The sequence below is a fragment of the Hemiscyllium ocellatum genome, chromosome 3 (assembly GCF_020745735.1).
Source record: "Hemiscyllium ocellatum isolate sHemOce1 chromosome 3, sHemOce1.pat.X.cur, whole genome shotgun sequence".
NCBI classification, from domain to species: domain Eukaryota; kingdom Metazoa; phylum Chordata; class Chondrichthyes; order Orectolobiformes; family Hemiscylliidae; genus Hemiscyllium; species Hemiscyllium ocellatum.
Window position 1 is genome coordinate 91,426,831 of NC_083403.1, and position 24,107 is coordinate 91,450,937.

A 24,107-nucleotide genomic window follows, 5' to 3' on the forward strand; every position below is an offset into this window, starting at 1 on the left:
GAGACCTTGGAGTGGCAGGTTCATAGTTCCTTGAAAGTAGAGTCACAGGAAGATAGGATGATGAAAAAGACGTTTGGTATGCTTTCTTTTATTGGTCAGAGTATTGAGTACAGCAGTTGGGAAGTCATGTTGCAGATGTATAGGACATTGGTTAGGCCACTGTTGGAATATTGCATGCAATTCTGGTCTTCTTTTCCCTTACTACCTGAGGATTTCTCTTTTCTCCAGTTTCTATCACTCAAGAATTGAAATTGATGTCCGAAACCAAACTTTGATTTATGAACCAGCTCATAATCATCATCCATTTCAGCTGGTAGTCTTGCCATTTTAACTCTCTGCTCTTCCACATAAGCTCTCACTACCTCGGGAAGTGAATGTTTAAATTCCTCCAAAACAATCATCTCTCAAAGAGTGCACTATGTTTGATCTATTTTTAATCCCATTATGCATTGATCACAATGACTTTGTTTGATCCTATCAAACCCAATATATGTTTGACACCAGGGATTCTTTGATTCTGGAAACATTGTCTGTAGGTTTCAGACACAAGCTCATATGCAGTTAAGATGGTTTTATCCACCTCCTCATATTACTCAAATAACTCCTCATATTACTCAAATAACTCCTCTGACAGTGATGCAAATACCTCACAAGTTCTACCTACCAGTTTTGTTTGGATCAATAAAACTCACATGGCCACTGTTATTTGTCTAACCACTTTTGCAAATGAGGTGAAAAGGCTTCTACATTCTTCTCATCAAATTTAGGCAATACTAGGATGTATTTAAAGAGAAACTCACCAAGCTTTGATGAGTTTGCTCTTCATCCCTATTTTTCTCACAAAGTTTATCTTCTACCTTCACCTCCATCCTTTTATATCAATTTTCCTAAGTGCCAAATTCTGAAGTTCAAAGTCTCTCCTTATTCCTTCCCTCTCTCCAATTTTCCCTTTCTTCTCTCTCCTTTTCCCATTCTTCTGCTAAGGCCTTCCTCTCCTTTTCTTTTTGTTCTGCCAAAGCAAGTCTTTCCTTTTCTCTTTCCTCTGCTTTAACTGAAATTCAAACAGTTTCAGTTCCATTTTATGTTCAAGCTGCTTCACCTATAATTGAATTCTCGCCATTTCCAATGATTCTGATAGCATTTCCAACAAATTTAAATGTTGAGCTATTGTTGTAATTACCTTTCCTTTTTTGGACAGATAAAGGCAACTCCAACTCCAACTTGTCTGCCAATTCTAACAGCTTTGCCTCGCTCACCTTTTGTAAAACTCCAAAGTCACTTCTTGCATCCCCAGAAAATTTTTAGCGACTGAAAGAGACATTACTACACAAAGCACAGTTTAAACCAACCAAACCAACCCTAAACTCAAATTAGAATCATAGAATCAATCTCAATAAGAGCCCTCAATCTAATATGTATCGGGCCAGGCCCCCTCAAAGCATTTCAAGGAGGTAACCTAAACCCTAACTTTTTCTTATATTAAAGACAGATGTAAAGTAGGTGTTCCAGGTTCTTACAGGCAGATTCTTACAGGCAAGAGGGAGCAACTCCCAGACACAGATGAGATGTCAGATCAGATCAGAGGTATTCTTAACTGCAGCTTACCACTCTCCTGGAATCACACATTTTGTGACTGCTACAGCTAAAACAAACTAGAAAAAAACCTGAACTGAGAGAATGGCCACTCCCTTTCCATTGTTAAATTACACTCTTTGGCACATCTGCCTTTACTACATCTCTTCAAAAAAAACTAAGGACAAAATAAACTTTTTAAAGAGACAGTATCGTCACAGTATGATTGACATCTGATTTTAAGTTTGATGCACTTAGGAATTTTGATGTGCCAATGTGCTAACCTCACATTTTAGTGCCATCAGCACCAGGATTAAAAAAAAGTAGGGAGGAAATGGAGATTTTGATGAGCGAATGTCCTTAGCCACTGACATATGTAGTGTGTATGTAGCATTTGATTGACATGAATGTTTTGCTGTTCAATGTTGCTCATCTCACTGAGATATGCACTTTAGTATGATCTACAGCAGATAGGTGCTTGAACATGACAGACTCTTGATTTTGAGGACTGCAGATGCTGGAGATCAGAGCTGAAAATGTGTTGCTGGAAAAGCGCAGCAGGTCAGGCAGCATCCAAGGAGCAGGAGAATCGATGTTTCGGGCATGAGCCCTTCTTCAGATGCTTGATTTTAAGTAGTTTGATTGAGTTGGATGTTTTGCTGTTCAAAGATACTTATTTGACTAAGATATGAACTTGAGTATGATCTTTTTGGATTTAAACCAGGTTGATTGAATTTGATGTTTTGCTGTTCAAACTTGCTTATCCCACTGAGGTATGCACTTTAGTATGATCGACACCAGATTTTGAGAAGTTTTATGGATTTTATTGTGCCAATATGCTTATCTCACTGGCTATGCACTTCACTGCAATCAGAATCAAGTACACAGAAGTTTGGTGGAAATGGAGATTTTGATGTGTCAAGGTGCTTACCCCACTGAGATATGCACTTTAGTATAAGCTTCATTAGGTTTTAAGTATTTTGATTGAATTGAATGTTTTCCTTTTCAAAATTGCATATCTCAATGAGATATGTATGATCTTCACTAGATTTTAAGTATTCTGATTGCACTGGATGCTTTGCTGTTCAAAGTTTCTTATTCAACTGAGGTATCAACTTTTGTATGATCTACGTCCGATTTTAAGACGTCTGTTGGACTGTGCCAAGTTTTTGATGTGCCAAGGTCTTTACCACACTGAGAGCATCTGCATCAGATTCTGAAAAGTTTTGCACGTTTTGCTGTTCAAAGTTTCCTTTATCACTGAGATATGCAGTACTGCATGATTTACATTATATTTGAAGAAGTTTGATTGCATTCGCTGTGTTGCACTTCAAGATTGCCTATCCTATTGAGATATGCACTTTAATATGATCCTCATTGGATTTTAAGTAGTTTGATTGAATTGGATGTTTTGCTGTTCAAACTTGCTTATACCATTGAGAAATCCCACTTCAGTACGATATACATCTGATTTCAAAAAGTTAATGGACTTAGAAATTTGATGTGCTAGTGTGCTTGCCTCACTGAGATATGTAATTCAGTATGATCCTTTTTACATTTTAAATAGTTTGATTGAATTGGTTGCTTTCCTCTTCAAAGCTGCTTATCCCACTTAGATATGCAATATAGCATGATCTACATCTGGTTTTAAGATGTTTGGTGGCATTAGAAATTTTGATGTGTCAGTGTGCATGCCTCACTGAGATATGCACTTTAGGACCACCAGCATCAGCTTAAACATGTTTATTGGAATTGGAGATTGTGATGTGCCATGATCCTCACCCACTAATATATGCAACGTAGGAGCAATTGCATCAGACTTTAAAGGATTTGATTAAATTGCTGTTTGAATTTGCTTATCTCACTGACATACGCACTTTAGTATGATTGACATGAGATGTTAAGTAGTTTGATTGAATTGAATATTTTTCTGTTCAAAGTTGCTTTCCTCACTGAGATATACACTTCACTATGATCCTGATTAGATTTTAAGAAGATTGGTTTCATTGCATGTTGTTATGAAGTTGAAGGTGTATACCACACCTTTAAGAGAGAATGAATGCTGTTCTGAACCGATCGCTTCCAAGCACTGTGATATGATGAGATGGCAGTCTCAGAGGGTAATGGAAAACTGAAAATATTTGGCTGTGAAATGGATACCTGGGTTAGTTGCTGTTTTGACAACAACTCGAATTTAACCAATCAGTTCAAATTATCCCCCAGGATTCTAAAACGCAGTTGAGTTTGAATTTGTTGTTTTGCCAACACTGAACCAATAAGATGATCCAATGTTAGGGATGTAAAAAATGCAGGCATTTTGAAAGTTGGAAGGCAGACCAACTGCCATTGAGAGATATCCAAGAAGATGACCCAGGGAGATCTTGAGCCGGAAGAAGAAAGACACTGAACATGACAGTCATTATGTGGTTTTGAAATTAAGTTGATGTAATTTTAGTAAGTATCTTATTGGAACAGCATATTCCTATACAGTTCGAGGCAGATAATAAACAGTTAAGACAAAGGGGGGCTTAGAGTTTTGAATAGTTGTAGTTTAATGTTCAGTTTTAGAATTAAAAATAAATTGATGCTTTTTTTAAGTAGTGGAATTTGGGAGTTCTCTTTCACTCATATTTTAACAGATTACGATGTGAGGTGAGCTTTTCTAGGTGTTTGGTTTAATTAAAAGAAGGTTTCATCGCTGTGTCGTCATTGTTTGGGGGCTTGGGTCTGAGATTAGGACAGATTTGAATACATTTGGGATACAAAAGATCCCAGCAGATTTAATTACTTGCCAATTAGTGTCCTAGATCTTTCAATAAAGCTAGGTGAAAAAAACATTTGTCTAATTTCGGTTACTTGTCATTAGTTAAATTAGAAGTGAGAGAAATGTCTCTTATGATTGCAAAAGATGTTCTTGGGTTTGAAGATGCTCCCCAAAATTTCCAAGAAGATTTAGAAAGACAGAGGAAGGACATACCTTTAGAATCAGCAAATAAGTTAGAATTGGGTTTAAGTTAGATTTTTTAGATTAGATTTTTAGATTAGATTACAGTGTGGAAACAGGCCCTTTGGCCCAACAAGTCCACATCGACCCGCCAAAGCGTAACCTACCCAGACCCATTCCCCTACAAGTGTATCAGAGAAACAGACCAGTGCAGTAGAGATAGAAAAATTACAATTGCAATTGAGGCAAATGGAGTTAGAAGGTACAGAAAAGGAAAGAAGAGCATTGTTAGAGGAAAAGGAAAGAGGAAAAAGAGAGAGTTTGGAAAAAGAATGAGAGAGAAGGTTCTTAGCTGAGCAAAGAGAGAATAAGAAAAAGAGAGAGAAAGAGAGAGAAGAAAAAGAAATAGAAAGGGAAAGCGAATTTGAACTTCAGAAGTTGCGAATTGGTCAGGAAAGTGAAGTTAACACGATGAAGAGAGAAGGAAGTGATGTATATAAATAAATGTTAAAATATTGCCTCATTTTGATGAGAATAATGTTGAAGCCTTCTTTATTTCATTTAAAAAATTTGGCTAGGCAGATGGAGTGGCCAGAGAACTTGTGGGTAATGTGAGTTCAGACTAAGCTGGTAGGTAGATCTAGTGAGGCATTAGCAGCGCTGTCAGATGAGGGGTCAAGAGATAATACAGATGTCAAACAGGCTGTTTTGAGTGCTTATGAATGGTACTAGTAGCATATAGACAGTGGTTCAGAAACATAAAGGAGGAACCAGGTCAGACTTATGTTGAGTTTGATAGATGGGTGCAGGCCTTAAAAATGAATAAGACCTATTAGGCTCAAAGAGAGATTATTCTGTTGCAGGAGTTCAAAAACTCACTTCCAGAGTGGCAGAGATGGCAGATGAATATGCATTGATGCATAAGGTAAAATTTAGCTTCTGGCAAGAATTTTATCCTGTGAGGGATACAAATTGGGAGAAGGGGAGATCCTTTACTAAAAAACAAACATTAGGGCACTCTGGTAATAGCTTACCACATATGAAAAAAGAAGGCCAAGAGGGTGAAAAGAAGGTGAAATGTCTCAGGTGTTTCCATTGTGGTAAGTTGGGATACGTAAAGTCACAGTGCTGGTTGTTGAAGAAAGGCACTGTGAGAAGACATGTGGTAAGAGGGGCTAAGCAGGTGGGATTAGTGAAAGTAGTAAAGGAAACCCCAAGAAAGGCCAAGGAGTTGCAGGAGAGTGTACAGCCTAGGCAGGGGTTGGGTATTGAGTTAGTGCCTGATCTCTACAAAGATATTGCCTCTATGGGTAAAGTTTCCTCAGGAAGACAAGGGAAGGGGGAGAAGAGAAATAAGTTATAATTTTGGGAGACACAGGGTCTAATCAGTCTCTAATAGCAAGAGATCCATGTATTTCCACTCTTCCTGACATGTTACATAATAGCATGGTAATTTCATAGAAACACAGAATCCCTACAGCGTGGAAATAGACCAACTGGACAACAATTCCACACCGACCCTCCAAAGGGTATGCACCCAGACACATTCCCGTATCCTGTTGTTTTACATTTCTCCAGACTAATGCACCCAACCTACACATCTCAGAATACTATGGGAAATTTTGCATGGCCAATTCACCTAACCTGCACATCTTGGGACTGTGGGAGAAAACCAGGGCACCCAGAGGAAACCCATGCAGACACATGTAAATTCCACATAGACAGTTGTCCGAGGCCGGAATCAAATCCTGGTCCCTGGCAGCACCGCTAACCCCTGGGCAGCATTGCTAACCCCTGGGTCACCATGCCACCCTTTGTGGAATAGATGGACAGAAATGGAGTGTTTCCCCAGCACTTTCTCTTTCCACCGCAAGAGGTGTAAAACCTGCATACATACCTCTCCCCTCACTTCAATTCATGGCCCCAAAGGATCCTTCCATATCTGGCCGATTTTCCTGCACCTCCAAACACCTCATCTACCGTATCTGTTGCTCGCGATGTAGTCTCCTCTACACTGGGGAGACAGAATGCTAACTTAAAGAACATTTCAGAGAACATGTCTGGGACATGGGCACTAAACAACCCCACCATCTTGTGGCAAATCACTTCAACACCCCCTCCCACTCCGTCAAGGTCCTGGGTGTCCTCCACTGCCAAATCCTGGCCACCCGATAACTGGAGGAAGAACACCTCATCTTCCACCTTGGGACCTTCCAACTACACGGAATCAATGTTGATTTTACCAGTTTTCCTCCCCTCACCTCATCCCAGATCCAAACTTCCAACTTGGCACCACCCTCTTGAACTGTCCTACATGTCTATCTTCCTTCCCACCTATCTGCTCCACCCTCCACTCCAATCTGTCAGCATCATGCTCCACCTTCACCAACCTACCGCATTCCTAGCTACCGTCCCCCCAGTCCCAACCCCCTCTCATTTATCCCTCAGACCTCTTGGGCCCCCCACATTCCTGATGAAGAGCTTATGCTCGAAAAGTCGACTCCCCAGCTCCTTGGATGCTGCCTGACCAGCTATGCTTTTCCAGCGCCACACCTTTTGACTCTGATCAGTTCTCACTTTCTCATAAGATCAAGAAAGTGATTGGAGAGCTAAATCAAGACTGGGGAAGTAAAAGTGAGAATGATTGACAGAATGTCAGTTCCAGGAATACTTGGCAAAGATCTTAGCAAAGATTTAGCAGGATCTAAGGTGGGAGTGACACACTCCTTGTTGTGGAGAAGCCAAAGGAAGACCAGGCAACTAAAAGAAAAATATCCTGGAATTTTTCTAGGTTGTGTAGTAACAAGATCCCAGCATGATCATGTCGCAGCAACAAGTCACAGCAAGAAGCAAAAAAGAGAAAGAAAAAGGAGTTGAGGTTCAGTTATTTGACACCTTGTTTGATGTAATGGTGCAGGAAAAATGTCAGGGAGAAGTGTTTAGTCCTGAAAGGCAAGTGGACTTAAAACAGAAAGACAAGACAATAAAAGATATATATATATATAGATAGATGCATACACAGAAAAGGATTCAAAATGTATTCCTGAGGGTTATTATCTTAAAAATAGAATCCTAAAATGAAAATGGAGACCACAGCAGGTTAGTGCAGAGGAGTAATGGGCAGAGGTGCACTAGATTGTATTGCCGGTAGCATACTGACAGGAAGTATTGCAGGTGAATTACTAGTAGGAGGCCATCTAGGTGTATGGAAGAGTCAGGCTAACGTACAAAAGTACTTCTATTGGTCTGGACTGCACAAGGATATGATTTAATTTTGCCACACGTGTCAACAGTGCCAAATGGTAAATAAGCAACAGACAGTAATAAAACCAGCACATTTGTCGGCAATTCCCACATTCAAAGAACCTTACACATGGGTTATGATTGATTGTATAGGTTCCCTCCCCAAATCTAAAAGTAGGAATCAATACTTGCCAACCATTATGGATGTGTATACCAGATTTCCAGGGGCAATTCCATTACGGAGTATTAAATCAAAAAAGGGCAGTGGTGGAGTTAGTAACTTTCTTTACACAATATGGACTACCTAGAGAGATTCAGTCAGACCAAGGGTCTAATTTTACTGCTGGGCTGTTTAAGGAAATCATGGATAGCTGAGGCATACAGCACTTTAAATCAATTGCTCATCATCCTGAATCCCAGGGAGCTTTGAAAAGGTGGTATCAGATCTTGAAGACCATGTTAAGTGTGTATTGCCAGGATGACCTGAGTGATTCGGATAAAGGTATCCCATTCATATTGTTTGTCATTAGAGATGCTCCAAATGAATTGACTCAGTTTACTCTCTCTGAGTTAATATTTGGATATAAATTGGAAGTTGGAGATCTCACAGTTGGATTATGTATCTGAGGTGAGGGAGAGATTAAATTGGGTAGGTGAGTTAGCTAAACAGCACCTGAAGAGAGTACAGCATAGAATAAAGCAGGTGGCAGATAAAACTTGTAAAATTTGGGCATTTTCCCATGGGGATGATGTATTATTGTTGTAACCAGTGGTAGGAGATCCTTTCAAAGTCAGGTTTAGTGGTCCATATCAAATTAAGAAAAGCTGAGTCAGGTGAACTATCTGGTAAAGATGGAGAAAAACTATATCGGGTATGTCATGTGAGTATGTTGAAACCTTGCTATAATACAGGGAACTGGAGAAACAGATATTAGTTACTGACTTGCAGAGTGAGGAATCAAATCCAGATGTCGTGGAGTTTGATGTGCCTAAAAATATGTTAAATAATGAGGACATTCTTGAGGAGTGCGATAGGTTAGTGAACTACCTGTCTCAGGAACAAAGAATTGAGCTGAAAGGTTTGTTGCAGCATTATGAGGAAATACACAGGAATAAAACTAATACTATTGTGCATGAGGTAGACGTAGGGAATGCTGTTCAGATAAAACAATACCCCTATAGACTTAATCCGCTCAAAGCCACACAGGAGCATAGGAAGTGGATGCGATGCTAAATTGCCCATAGTTTTCAGGGATGTGTAGGCTAGGTGTATTAGTCAGGGGTAAATATAGGGTACGGGAATAGGTCTGGGTGGGTTACTCTTTGGAGGGTTGATGTGGACTTGTTGGGCTGAAGGGCCTGTTTCCACACTGTAGGGATTCTGACTCTAATTCAATTTCAAAACGAGCATTAAACTTAATGAAAACAGAATTTGCAAAGGCAGAGGTGACATTCTTGGGACATAATATTCATCATGGAATGCCAAGATGAAGGCTATTGAGGAATTTCCACGACCATTCTCAAAAAAAGAGGTGCTTCGATTTTTGAGACTAAGCGAATTCTACCCGAATATTGTTCCAAACTTCAGCAGTGTGATGGCACCGCTAACAGATTTAGATTAGATTCCCTACAGTGTGGAAACAGGCCCTTCAGCCCAATCTGTCTACACCAACCCTCCGAAGAACAACCCACCCAAACCCATTTCCCTCTGACTAATGCACCTAACCCTATTGGCAGTTTAGCATGGCCCATTCACCTGATCTGCACATCTTTGCACTGTGGGAGGGGGAAACTGGAGCACCCAGAGGAAACCCACGCAGACCCGGGGAGAATGTGCAAACTCCACATGGACAGTCGCCTGAGGCTGGAATTGAACTTGGGACACTGGTGCTGTGAGGCAGCAGTACTAACCACTGAGCCACCATGCCATCCCTAAAGAAGAACACAAAATTTACTTAAGAAGAACACAAAAGTTTGGAGGACAGAACAATGCCAGAAGATATTTGAGAATTTAATATGAGTATTATCCACCACACCAGTTTTAGCTACCCCATCTTTTTTGAAACCCTTCAAAGTTGCAATCAATGCTAGTGATACAGGAATTGGAGCTGCACTGCTACAGGAGGATAATGATGGAATTGAATGGCCAATTTCCTACTTTTCCAAAAAAACTCAACACCCACCAGAGAAAATAGTCTACCATTGAAAAAGAAGTATTGAGGTTGGTACTGGCTTTACAACATTTTAATGTTTTTATGACAAACAATGTGTCAGAGACGGTTGTGTACACTGACCACAATCCTCTTGCATTCTCAGAAAGATACAAAGACGAAAATATGAGTCTATTTCTTTGGAGACTTACGTAACAGACTTTTAATTCACAAATTGTAATGTTGCAGATCATAAAAATGTGATAGCAGATGCATTATTGCGAATTTAAAGGAAAAAGTATAGATAAGATTAGACAAATTACGGAGTGTGTGTGTGTGCATGCAGAAATTAATATGAACTTAAGTTAATCACCTATGTATTTCTTTGTAATGGAATTAAGAATTAGAAAAAAACCCATCTTTTCATTATGATGGTTCATTTTTTTCTAAGGGGCAAGTGTTATGAAGTTGAAGGCATATACTGTATCTTAAGAGAGAATGAATGCTGTTCTGAACTCAGAGCTTACAAGCACCTGTGATATGACTAGATGGAGTTCTCAGAGTCTACTAGAAAATTGAAAACGTGTAATATTTGTCTATTAAATGGATATCTGAGTTGGTTGCTGTTTTGACAACATTTCGAATATAAGCAATTATGCCCCAGTATACTAAAACTCAATCGCATTTGAATTTATTGTTTTGCCAACATTGAACCAATGAGACAATCCAATGTTGGGGATATAAAAATGCAGGCATTTAAAAATTGGAAATAGAGCAACTGCCATCAAGAGAGACCGAAGACATGAGGAACCATTCGCTATCAAAGGTACCTTTTCATGTGAAACATACTCGTAGCAAAAAGAAAGAAGATGACTCAGGGACATCTTCAGCCAGAAGAAGACAGACACCAAAGACAACAGCCATATGTGGTTTTGAAAGTAATTTGATGTAATTTTAATAAGTGTCTTATTGGAACAGCATATTGTTACATGGTTGGAGGCAGATAATAAACAGTTATGAGATAGGGAGGCTTAGAGTTGTGAATAGTTGTTGTTCAATGTTCACATTTAAAGTTAAAAAATAAATTGATGATATTTTCTTTAAATAGTGGAATTTGGGAGTTCTCTGTAATTCATATTTTATACAGATTACTAGGTGAGATGAGCTTTTCTGGATATTTGGTTTAATTAACAGTTCACTGCTGTGTCATAACAATGTTTTCCTATTCAAAGTTGCTTAAATCATTGAGATATGTATTTTAGTATGATTTATATCAGGTATTATGAAGCTTATGATAGAATTGGGTATTTTCCTGTTCAAATTTGCTTCACCCACTAAGATATGTACTCACTAAGATAAGATTTTAAGAATTTTGATGGACTTAGAGATTTCGATGTGCCAATGTGATCATCACTTTAGTATGAGTGCCATTAATTTTAAGAAGTTTGATCGAATTGGATGTTTTGCTGTTCAATGTTACTTCTCTAACTGAGATATGCACTTTCATGTGATCTACATCAAGTTAAAAGAAGTTTCTTGAGAATGAGATTTGATACTACTAAGTGCTTACTCTATTAAGATAAGGACTGTAGGAAAATGTGCATCAGATTTTAAAAAGTTTGATTGACTTGGATGTTCTGCTGTTCAAAGTTGCTTCTCACTGAGATATGCAATTTCATATGCTCTTTGTCAGATTTTAAGGTGTTTGATGGTCTTGGAGATTTTGAAGTGTCGATATGCTTATGTCACTGAGATGTGCACTTTAGTCTGATCCTCATTAGATTTTAAGATGTTTGACTGAGCTGAACCTTTTGCTGTTCAAAGTCACTTTTCTCACTGAGATATGCACTTCATTATGATTGTCATTAGGTTTTAAGTAGTTTGATTGAATTAGAAATTCCATTGTTCAAAGTTGCTTATCTCACTGCGATATACATTTCAGCATGATCTACATCAGACTTTAAGAAGTTTGGTGGACATAGAGGTTTTGATATGCCAATGTGATTATCGGCATCAGAATGAGACGTAATGAAATTTAGTGCCAATAGAGATTGTGAGGTGCTATGTTGATTCCCCCACTGAGATATGCCTGTTCTGTGCTGTATTGTTCTATGTTCTATGTTCTATGTTCTATGCATGAACATCTGCATCAGATTTTACAAAGTTGATTGAATTGGATATGTTGCTGCTCGAAGCTGCTTCGCTCACTGAGCATGAGTACTTAGAAGAATCACTAAGTGCAGAAACAGGCCATTTGGACCAACAAGTCCACACTGACTCACCCAAGACCTAAGACCTATTCCCCTACCCTATTACTCGACACTTACCCCTAACAAATGCACCTAATCTACATGCCCCTGGACATTATGGGCAATTTACCATGGCCAATTCACCTAAACTGCACATCTTTGGATTGTGGGAGGAAACCTGAGCACACAGAGGAAACCCCACAGACACTGGGAGAATGGATAAATTCCACACAGGCATGGGTTCCTGGCACTATCTGGCAGCAGTGCTAATCACTGAGCCACAGCACTGCCCCTGTCTGGGTAGAGTAAGCAACATGGCACATCAAAATCTCCATTTCCACCGAACATCTTTCAGACTCATTCTAATTGTACTAAATTGCATATCCCAGTGATATAAGAACACTGGCACATCAAAATCTCTAAGTCCATCAAACTTCTCAAAATCTGATGTACATTATATTAAAGTGCTATGGGAGAAAGCTTGATTACGTTTAAACAATTAGGTTTAAAACAAATTGTCTGCGGCTGAATGGAGATTGCATATATAACTTTTTTGGAAAATGGAGGGCATTTGTGTGTGTGTGTGTCTCTATCGAGTGGGAGAGGCAAAGCCATAAGGGAGCACGTATAGAAAACCAACAGACAGAAGTTTCAATAAAGAGGATGGGCTGATCATTGAAGTGGCAAGCACCCTCGTGCTTGAGTGAACCGATTGGAGCAAACGGAGGGAATGGGAGTGAGTACAAAATTGTGAGAATGCAAGTCCCGGGTAAGCAGTTCCGGCAAGTTCAGGGAGTTGGACTGCTTCTGTAACTAAAATTTGAAACTAACCATTCCCACAATTCTATACCGAATATAGTCCTACTTTGAACTTATTACTGTAGTTAGAATACCGATGTCAGTAGCAACAGGCTTAACGCTGTCTCGGGCTTCCTAGGTAGTGTCCATATCGATACAAACATATCCTGAAGCAAAAACCATCTCCGACCCATCGAAACCTACAATGTTAGAGGAGGAGAGGCCCTGCCCATTGTCAATGAAGATGAACTACTCCAAAATGTAAAGGAGTACATTGAACACCAATTTGATCTACCCACCACTTTAATTTAAAATTCAGCAAAAATAGGTGACAATGGTCTCTGGATGATATAAAACCTGTTTGGGGCAAAAGTACCTGGCTTAAAAATAAAGAACGTACTCACTGGCCATTATGTGTCATGCAACAGAATCAGACAATGACATCAAATCATTGAAAAAACTAATCATGACCACAAAATTATTAATTTAAAAAGCCAACTGAAAGCTGTCTGTGCTAAGTTGAAAACCACAAAGCTGGAACTTCACAAGGAGTGGGAAATTCATTCCTACGCTGAGTCACCCCCTCCATATCCAAGTGCCCCTCCGACTACACAATCTTTGGATCAATTGGCTCCTAAGGTTCGGCCGTTACTTGAGACTGAAAGTGAGAATAATGATATGTACCATGAAGGTAAACAACCACAAAGCCCCTAATCAAACAATTGTACAAATTTGAAATCAAAAGAAGGAAAAACAACTGATGAAGAAGGGAAGGTCAAATATGAATATGCCCAATGAGTAGGATACAAACTGGCCAATCCAAAATCGATAGAAATGTGGTTTAATGAGTTCCCTGATCCCAAAAAGAGTAGTGCAAAGACTTGGACTGAGTTGGAAAAACTCTAAAATATATATAGTCTCCACCCCATGGATGGAGTATAAATGTCCATTATGGTGGGAGGTAATGCTGACTAGAAATTTTCTAGAAAGGTGACTAAAGAATTAGGGGAAGATGGACAGAATTTGGACAAGGGATGGAAAGTGATCTAAAATTGGTTGAAAGACTACAGACTGGAGTAAAATATCCACCTGTCAGCAGAGAGGTAATGAAGAATTGAGGCACTATGCAAAGCACTTTGTAGTGTATGGATTAAACATTTGGGATTGGCTGATAACATCAATAACGAAGACAAATTAGATCAAAGTACTTTAACTCACTTCAAATCTGCCTTTGTTGCAGGATTGAATTAGCTAAACTACTCAAGATTACACATCCAGATTGAGAAATGAATTATGAATCGTTTGGAGAGATAGTACAGAAGGCGAATCAACTTGAGTGAAACATGGACTTTAAATCAAGAACTATACACACGATAATGGCTGCATCTGGTGGTCCACCTCACAGATGCCCCAGACGATGCCACAACTGTGGCCAAGATGGACATTGGGCAAAAACATACCACTTGAAGCCTAAGTCAACTTCTGACAAATCAGCACCTCGGCAGGACTTAACCCCTTTGAATGGCTCAACAACAGCAGCATCAGAATGCATTAAAAACCTATCTCTTGAAAAGCATGGGGGCCTTCTAAAGCTGATAAAAAAAACTAGAACTGCTCACCCAGCACCTTCAAAAAGGCCTTTGATAAGGTGCCACACAGGAGACTGCTGAGTAAGATAAGGGTCCATGGTATTAGAGGCAAGGCACTAGCATGCATAGAAAATTGGCTGTCTGGCAGAAAACAGAGAGTGGGGATAAAAGGGTCTTTCTCATAGTGTCAGCCGGTGATAAGTGGTTTCCACAAGCATTAGTGCTGGAACCACAACTTTTCGCCTTATATGTTAATAATCTAGATGAAGGAACTTAGGGCATTCTGTTAAGTTTACAAATGATACAAAGATAGGCAGAGGGACAGGTAGCATTGAGCAGGTGGGGAGGCTGCAGAAGTATTTGGACATGTTAGGAGAGTGGGCAGAGAAGTGGCAGATGCAGTGCAATATGGCAAAGTGTGAGGTCATGAATTTTGCTAAGAGGAATAAAAGCATGAACCATTTTCTACATGGGCAGAAAATTCAGAAGTCTGAAGTGCAAAGAGACTTGGGAGTTCTGGTCCAGGAGTCTCTCAATGTAAACTTGCAGGTTGAATCAGGAGTTAGGAAGGCAGATGCAATATTGGCATTTATTTTGAGAAGACTTGAATATAAAAGCAGGAACGTACTTCTGAGACTCTATAATGCTCTTGTCAGGCCACATTTGCAGTAATGTGCGCAGTTATGGGACCCATATCTCAGGAAGGCTGTATTGGCCCTGGAGCAGGTTCAGAGGAGGTTCATGAGAATGGTCCCAGGAATGAAAAGCTTAACATATATGAGAAACGTTTGAGCACTCTGAGTCTGTACTCAGTGGAGTTTAGAAGGATGAGGGGGGTATCTAATTGAAACTTTCACAATACTGAATGGCCTGGACAGAGTGGATGTTGGGAAGGTATTTCCATTGGTAGAAGAGACAGGACCCGAGGACACAGCCTTAGAGTAAAGAGAACATTTTTTAGAACGGAGATAAAGAGAAACTTCTTCAGCCAGGGAGGAGTAATCCATGGAATTCACTGCCACAGAAGGCTGTGGAGGCCAGGTCATTGAGTATATTTAAGACTAAGATAGATACATTCTTGATTATCATGGGGATCAAAGGTTACAGGAGGAAAGCGGAAGAATGGGGTTGAGAAACTTAGCCATGATTGGATGGCAGGGCAGACTTGATGGGCTGAATGGCCTAATTTCTGCTCCTATGTCTTTTTTGATCTTATCTCGTATCCCCTTTCTTAGTCACTTTACAAAAATGACTCAATGGCTGTTATGTGCTAATGGGGATGGGTGATAAGGAAATTGACTGTTTTTTGGATACTGGAGCTGAGGAATTGCAGAAAGGGGTCTACCGATGGACAAGGAGCTTAGGACTGCAGTGGGAATGGGGGGGAAGGATTGTGGTTTAGGAACACACAGCCAGAGCCACACTAGATTCTAGCATCCATTTGGGTAGGGCCAGGACAATAAGCCCTCTTGGGGATGGATGTTTTGACTCAAATAAATTCATCCTTACACTTTGAGGATGGTCGCATTACTTGCTCAATACAACACCTCAAGGAACAGGAGTGGCAGAACCATCCAGTTTGGGTAAAGGACAAAAATTCGCTCAAAATGGTTCCAGTCACTTTCACCAGAACTGCCCACCATGTACTCAGCAATATTCCATCAGCTCGGCCTCCATTGCTGGTATTCTACCCGTTTACATTGGAACAACAGGGTGTACTGGTCAAGGTACACAGCACGTCCAACAATCCTATCTGGCCAGTTAAGAAACTGGATAGTACCCAGCATTTGACCATCAACTATTGGAAGGCCAATCAGTGCATTGACCAAAAAGTGCCTCTGATAGCTGACCCGTCCACCATTTTTAATTCTCTCTCCCCAGAACATGGGTATTTTTCCATCATAGACATGGCTGATGGATTCTGATCTGTCCCTCTAGCCCCAGCAGTGCAACCATGATTTGCTATCCTGGTCGACCAAAAGCAGTAGATTTGGACATGCTTCCCCAAGATTTTCACAGTGGCCTTACGGTGTTCCATACAGTCCTGCAGAATCATTGCAGGAATTGCCTGTAATGGCGCCCACAGTCATTCAGTACATGGACGATACCTTGATAGCATCGTGGACTGAGGAACAGCATAGGGAAAATTTCCACACCCTCTTATGATCATAAAGACAATCTTAAGAAGGCAGAGATTGCCCAAGAGGAAATGATGTATTTGGGACAGACAACCTTGGCAGGCAAACGAGAGATGACACAAAGTAGGGCAGCAGCTAGTTGGGCTGCTAAAGAACCCACAATGATCTGGAAACTGAGATCCTTTTTGGGGCTTTGCAATTTTAACTGTAACTGGATTGGTAGTTTCACACAATTAGCTCAGCCATTGAATGATCTCTTTAAAGGAAAACGTGGATCTAAAGACTCCTGAACAGCAATCTGTCTTCCTGAAATTACAAACTGCCTTATGTTCCCCTCTAACCCTGTGAATCCCTGACAGTAGTAAGCAATTTACTCTTTACATACGTGAGAAAGATGGCTCCATGAAAGCTACCCTCAGACTGGAGCATGGTGTCATGTGTAAGGATGGCTTTCGGTTATAATTATAGTTTCTGTGGCACTGAGCTGAGGTAGTTGTCAGAGGGCATTGGAAAGCATATCTCAAGCTGTCATGGCCACTGCCCCTATTGTGCTAGATCAAAAGCTGATTGTCCAATGCCCCCACACAGTTCCTGTTATGTTATGTATGAAACATGATAACTGCAGCTCAATGGACCCTCTGGACAGCCCTTTTAGAAGCCCCAACCTCCACCTGGTCCATGCAAGCCCAGTTAATTATGTGACACTGCTACCTATTGTGTGGGATCAAAAGGGGGGAGGTGAGGAGAGGACAGTGATAGTGGTGAAGTACATAACTGCATGGAAAGTTGCAGCACTTGGATGAAGCAACTCAGGTGGTGGAAGAGCATCTAAAAAACCCTGACCTTGTCCTCTATATGGATGGGTCCTCCTTTGTCAAAGACAATGTTCAAAAAACAGGATGGGCTGTCACCAGCTTGCGTGAAGTAATAGCTCGAGGGATTTTGCCAGCAGGCTCTTCAGTCCAACAGGCAGCACTAAAAGCACTCACAGAAGCCAACAGGAAAATAGCTAACATCTGCACAGATTCTCATACACTTTGTGGGTGGTGCACACTTTTGGGTTTTTGTAGCATTTGGAGAGAGAGATGTAATTCACCAGCAAATGTCAAAGGTAAGAATTGTGGCACTACTGTGGAGGTTCCAGGTTTTACTGTGGCAGGAATGGAGTTGAGGTCCAAAATTCTCTAGAAGCCATTCAATTGCCAACAAGAAGCTGCATTTCTGAAATGCAAGGCACATATGCGATAGAACACTACGGAGGCACAAGGTTGATCTTGAGGCAAAAAGAGCAGCCTCACAGGGAAGTCAACTAATGGAATCAGAAAAAATTGAGATACAGATCTTCACAAGCAAATTACAAGACCTTAGAACTATGCAAGATCAGTGTTCTATGGAGGAAGAATGGACATGGATTGAGGCTGAAATAAAATTTTGTGAAGATGGTATTTGGAGACAATGGGACAATCAAACTTAAATTCAACAAGCCAGTGCACCACTGGTGTAAATGCCCTTCCTGATGCAGCAAATACATTGCTGGGGTCACGTGGCCCCTCTACAGGTGATGGCCTGATTCCAAAAGAGCTGGTGGGGAAGAGGATTTAAGAGATGTGTGCAACTTGGGGTGGATCACTATGTAACCTGCCAGAAGAACAATCCTGGACCTACCACAGTAGTGCCACAACTTGGACCTCCAGCACCTGCTGGATCCTTCTAACATATGCAGGTGGATTACATCTCTCTCCCCAAGTGCCAAGAATCAGATGTCTTAGTTATGATGGATTAATTCTCACACTGTGTGGAGAAGACACCTGCCAGACTACGGCCAATGATACCGCTAAAGTTCTCTGCAAGGATTACATTCCCTGAAGAGGGGTCCCATATAGCATTAATTCAGACTAATGTGAAAGCTCAACCACGCTACCTGGCTTCCTGTGAACGCCTGTCCAAGAACAGAGAACCACCACTTGATTAACACATTTCAACAGCACTGTTTTTATTCAAGACTGTCAGTATACGAATATACAAACAATCCTGGGAGAAAAGCCACTTTAGACCACGCTGGGTACTAAAGAGTGGATTCTCTCCACGTTGATAGGGAAAGTTGTTACATTTATACATAACTTCTCACGCAATACAGAGTCCCGTGTCATTAAGCTATCGCAAAGTATATTAATCAAAGTATACTTAATTGTAAGCTTACACATCAAAAATGCTCTAAATCTAACACACAGACACCAGCAGCCATCTGGTTAAGATATTAACACTATCTTTAAAGTCAGACATTAGTCCCCATTATTTTTCTCTTGCTTTTCAAGATAACAGTCAAATCTCAGAGATGCTCTTAAATGTAAACATTCAAACCTCATTACTGTGTTACAGCTAGACCGTAAGGCACCAGTACTCCTCTGATGGCTGCCCTTTGACCTAGTGCTATGTACTATGTCATTCTCAGATCTGTGGGATTGGACATGTTTACCCAGCTTGTGCAGGGATTCTTACAAGTTGCTGTGTTAGCAATTTGTTTCACTCAGCATGCCGGGCAATACAGCCAATGTGCTTCAGCCATTTTAGTTAACATTCTAAGCTCCATTTTCTATATGGTCACTATATCTATTTCCAACTTATTACTAAGGAAGTCATTTTACTGGAGTGGTATGTCAAGAGGTGTGCAGGCTGTTGAACATTAAATGGGACTTGCATTGTCCACGTCACCCACAGTTATCAGGACAGGTTGAGGGTAAAACTGGATGATAAAACAATGCTCGGCCAATTACCAGCAGGGAGAAGTGTCTTGGCCCCAAGCTCTCCCGTTAGTCCTGTGTAGTATTCAGGTGACACCAAATCAAACATTTGGTCCAAGCCCTTTTGAAGTTATAACTGGGCAACCTATGTCCCTGCCTGGTATGATAGATCTCCATACAGCTGATTGTCATTTACTGAATGACTCACTGTTAAAAAATGTTGTCAGGATCTAACAAATGCTGTCAGTTATGCCTCCCAACAGATTGCATGGGCATGAGGTGACCCTCTTGAAGGCGGACATGATACAGTACCTGGAACACTTGGTGTGAAGAGGTGCCCATTCCAAGTTCTGTTAATAACTTGCAGTGGCTCAGATGTTAGCACTGCTGCCTCACAGCACCAGGGACCCAGGTTCAAACCGAGGCTCAGGCACCTGTCTGTGTGGAGTTTGCACATTTTCCCTTTGTCTGCATGGATTTCCTCCGGGTTTTCTGGTTTCCTCCCACAATCCAAAGGTGTGCAGGTCAGGTGAACTGGCCATGCTAAAATTGTCCACATTGTTCGGTGCATTTATCAGAGGGAAATGGGCCTGTTTCTACACTGTACGGAATCTAATCTAAATTCCATCAGCTGTAAAAGTACAGGGGAAGAAGATCTGGATCCACGCTTCACATGTGAAGAGATTCACTGCATCAATGGCAACATGAAACTCATGTTTTTTGCTTATCTGATAGTCATTGGAACATGTATCTCTGTTGCACTTCCTGATCCAGCCCAGTTTTGACACTTAGAAATTTCTGAGAAAACTCATACCACGTTAAGGTCATTGTATCAGTAGTGATTCTTGTTAATGCTTATAAGAATAAAAATGGGGGAGCTGTTTAAACAGGAGAAAGTGAGGACTGCAGATGCTGGAGATCAGAGCTGAAAATGTGTTGCTGGAAAAGCGCACCAGGTCAGGCAGCATCCAAGAACAGGAGAATCGACATTTCGGGCATAAGCCCTTTGGCTTATGTCCGAAACGTCGATTCTCCTGTTCCTTGGATGCTGCCTGACCTGCTGCGCTTTTCCAGCAACACATTTTCAGAGCTGTTTAAACAGTTGGGTTTAAAAGAAAACGTTTTCAGCTGAGTGTATATTACATGAGTTACTTGATTGGGAGGTGGACGGCTTGTGTGTGTGTATTGAGTGGGGGAGAGGAAGCCATCACGGGGTAAAAGGCTGGGCACGTGTAGAAAACCAACACAGAAGGTTTCAGAAAGAGGAGGAGCTGGTCACTAAAATAGCAAGCACCCTTGAGTGAACTGATTGGAGGAAACTAAGGGGAAATGGGAGAATAAAATCGCAAGAATGCGAGCCCTACGCAGGCAGATCAGGCAATTTCAGGCAAGGCCGGGCAATTGAAAATAGTAGAGATTGACTCCTTGTTTAACATGCAAAATTTGACTAATAAAATTTAAAACTAACTATTCTCTACGGTCTCGTGTGTGCTTCACTGCAAAAATGTCTGAGCCAACAATTCTTGAACCCAACAATGCATATTGTAGTGAGACAAGCAACTTTTACTAGCAAATCATCGATTTGAATCAATTGCATTTCAAAACCAATGAGTTACATACTAAAGTGCATACCTCTGTGAGAAAAACAACTTTGAACAGTAAAATATCCAATTCTATGAAGTTTGTTAATACTTAATATAGATCATGCTAAAGTGCATATCTAGTGAAGCCCACAAGACATTCAATTTAATCAAACTTCTTAAAATTTAATGAAGATAATACTAAACTGTATATCTCAGTGAATTAAGCAACTTTGAAGAGGAAAACATCCAAATCATTCAAACATCTTAAATCCTTGTTGATCATTCTAAAGTGCATATGTCAGTGAAATAAGCAACTTGGAACAGCAAGACATAAAAGTCAATCAAACCTTTTCAAATCTGATGCAGATGCTCATACATGGCACATTCAAAATCCGCAGTTTCACCCAACTTCTTTTAATATGATGTTGATGGTACTAAAATGGCACAGCAAAATCTTTAAGTCAGGTAAACTTCGTAAATTCTGATTTAGACCATACTAAAGTACATTTCTCTGTGAGATAAGTCACTTTGAACAGCCATTCATTCACCCAATTCATTCAAATGTCTTAAAACCCAATGATGATATTAAAATTAATATTTCACTGACACAAGCAACTTTGAGCAGCAAAACATCCAATCAAACTTGTTAAAATCTCAGTGAGGTAAACACCTTGGCACTAAAAAAAGTTTCCATTTCCACCAAAGCTCTTTTAACCACATGTAAATCATACTAAAGTTCATATCTCAATGAGATAAGCAAAATTGACCAACAAAATATCCAATTTTATCAAGCTTTTTATCGAGATAATATTAAAGTGAGATGAGCAACTTTGAGCATAAAATATTCAGTTCTATCGAACCACTTAAAATCTAATGAGTATCGTATGAAAGTACATGTTACATTAAGTAATTTTGAACAGGAAAGCATTCAATTCAATCCAAATTCAATTACTTAAAATCTAATCAGGATCATACTGAAATGCATAACTCAGTGAGATCATAGAATCCCTACAATGTGGAAACTGGCCATTTGGCCCAACAAATCTACACTGATGCTCTGAAGAGTATCCCACGCAGACACATTTCCTTAGCGTATTAGTTTATATTTTCCCTGACTAATATGTCTAACCTATATATCCCTGAACACGATGGCAATTTAACTTGGCCAATTTACCGAACTTGCATATCTTTGGACAGTGGGAGGAAACCAGAGCGCCTGGAGGAAACCCATGCAGACATGGGAAGAATGTGCAAACTCCACACAAACTCCAGCCTGAGACTGGAATCTAACCCAGGACACTGGTGTTATGAGGCAGCAGTGCTAAGCACTGAACCACCATGCTGCAACATTCAACAGCAAAACATTCAATTCATTCAAACTTCTTAAAAATCAAATGTCTATTACACTAAATTTAATATCTCAATGACATAAGCAGCTTTGAACAGCAAAACATCCAAGCAAAAAATCCAATGCAATGCTCCTGCAGTGCATTACAAAAGAAGTGTAATCTCTTGTCAAGAGGAAGAAGAAGGCTTATGTTAAAACGAAAATCACACAACACCAGGTTATAGTCCAACAGGTTTAATTGGAAGCACACTAGCTTTCGGAGCGACGCTCCTTCATCAGGTGATTGTGGGGGGCTCGATTGTGTTAGCCCCCTGTGTTCTCTGTCTATGACCTGATGCTTAGATTGATGCTAATCTAATAAGTGAGATAACAGTGTTTTACATAAATTCCTGCAGTTTTTGAGCTCAGAGTTCTACATGAATGTATGCAGTTTTTGAGCAACGTGCAATGTAACTGATTCACCACACAAAATATATGTGTGCTGGCAGTGATCCCACTGAACCAACCGATGAACTAGAACAGTCATCACAGGAATCTGTAGAGGAGAGACCAAAGAAGGCGTCAACATGGACCCCACCAGAGGGTTGCTGCCCTGGGCTTGACATGTATGCTCAAACTGTCAGGAAATATATAAATGCCAGATTCATCAGCCGTACCCACAAGGTAGAGCAAAACATCACCCGTTCACAAAGCAATGCCATCCAGGCTCTCAAAACCAATCACAACATTGTCATCAAACCAGCAGATAAAGGAGGAGCCATTGTCATTCAGAATAGAACAGATTACTGCAAGGAAGTGTACCGATAACTGAACAACCAGAAACACTACAACACAAACCAGCTGATCCGACCAAAGAACACACCCAAGAATTAAACACACTGATCAGAACGTTGGATCCAATCCTTCAGAGTTCCCTACGCGCCCTCATCCCACGTACTTCTCGTGTAGGCGACTTCTACTGCCTTATAAAGGTACACAAAGCCAACACACCGGGACTTCCCATCATGTTGGGTAATGGGACCTTATGTGAGAATCTCTCTGGCTATGTGGAAGGCATCTTGAAACCTATTGTACAGGGGATCTCCAGCTTCTGTCACGTCACCACGGATTTCTTACAGAAACTCAGCACCCACGGACCAGTCGAACCGGGAACATTCCAGCATTCCCCACAAGAATGGCATCACGGCAACAGCCTCAGTACTCAACACCAACAACTGCCAACCTCCAAACAACATCCTACAACTCATTCACTTTATCCTCGATCATAACGTCTTCACCTTTGACAACCAATTCTTCATCCAGACACATGGAACAGCCATGGGGACCAAGTTTGCACCCCAATATGCCAACATTTTTATGCACAGGTTCGAACAAGATTTCTTCTCTATGCAGGATCTCCAACCAACATTGTACACCAGATACATTGATGACATTTTCTTCCTCTGGACCCATGGCGAGGAGTCACTGATAAAACTACACAGTGACATCAACAAGTTTCATCCCACCATCAAACTCACCATGGACTACTCTCAACTGTCTGTCTCATTCTTGGACACGTGGGTCTCCATCAAGGACGGACACCTCAGCACCACGCTCTACTGCTAACCCAAGACAACCTCACAATGCTACACTTCTCCAACTTCCACCCAAAACATATTAAAACAGCCATTCCCTATGGACAAGCCCTACACATACACTGGATCTGCTCAGATGAGGAGGAACGTGACGGACACCTGGAAGTATTCAAGGATG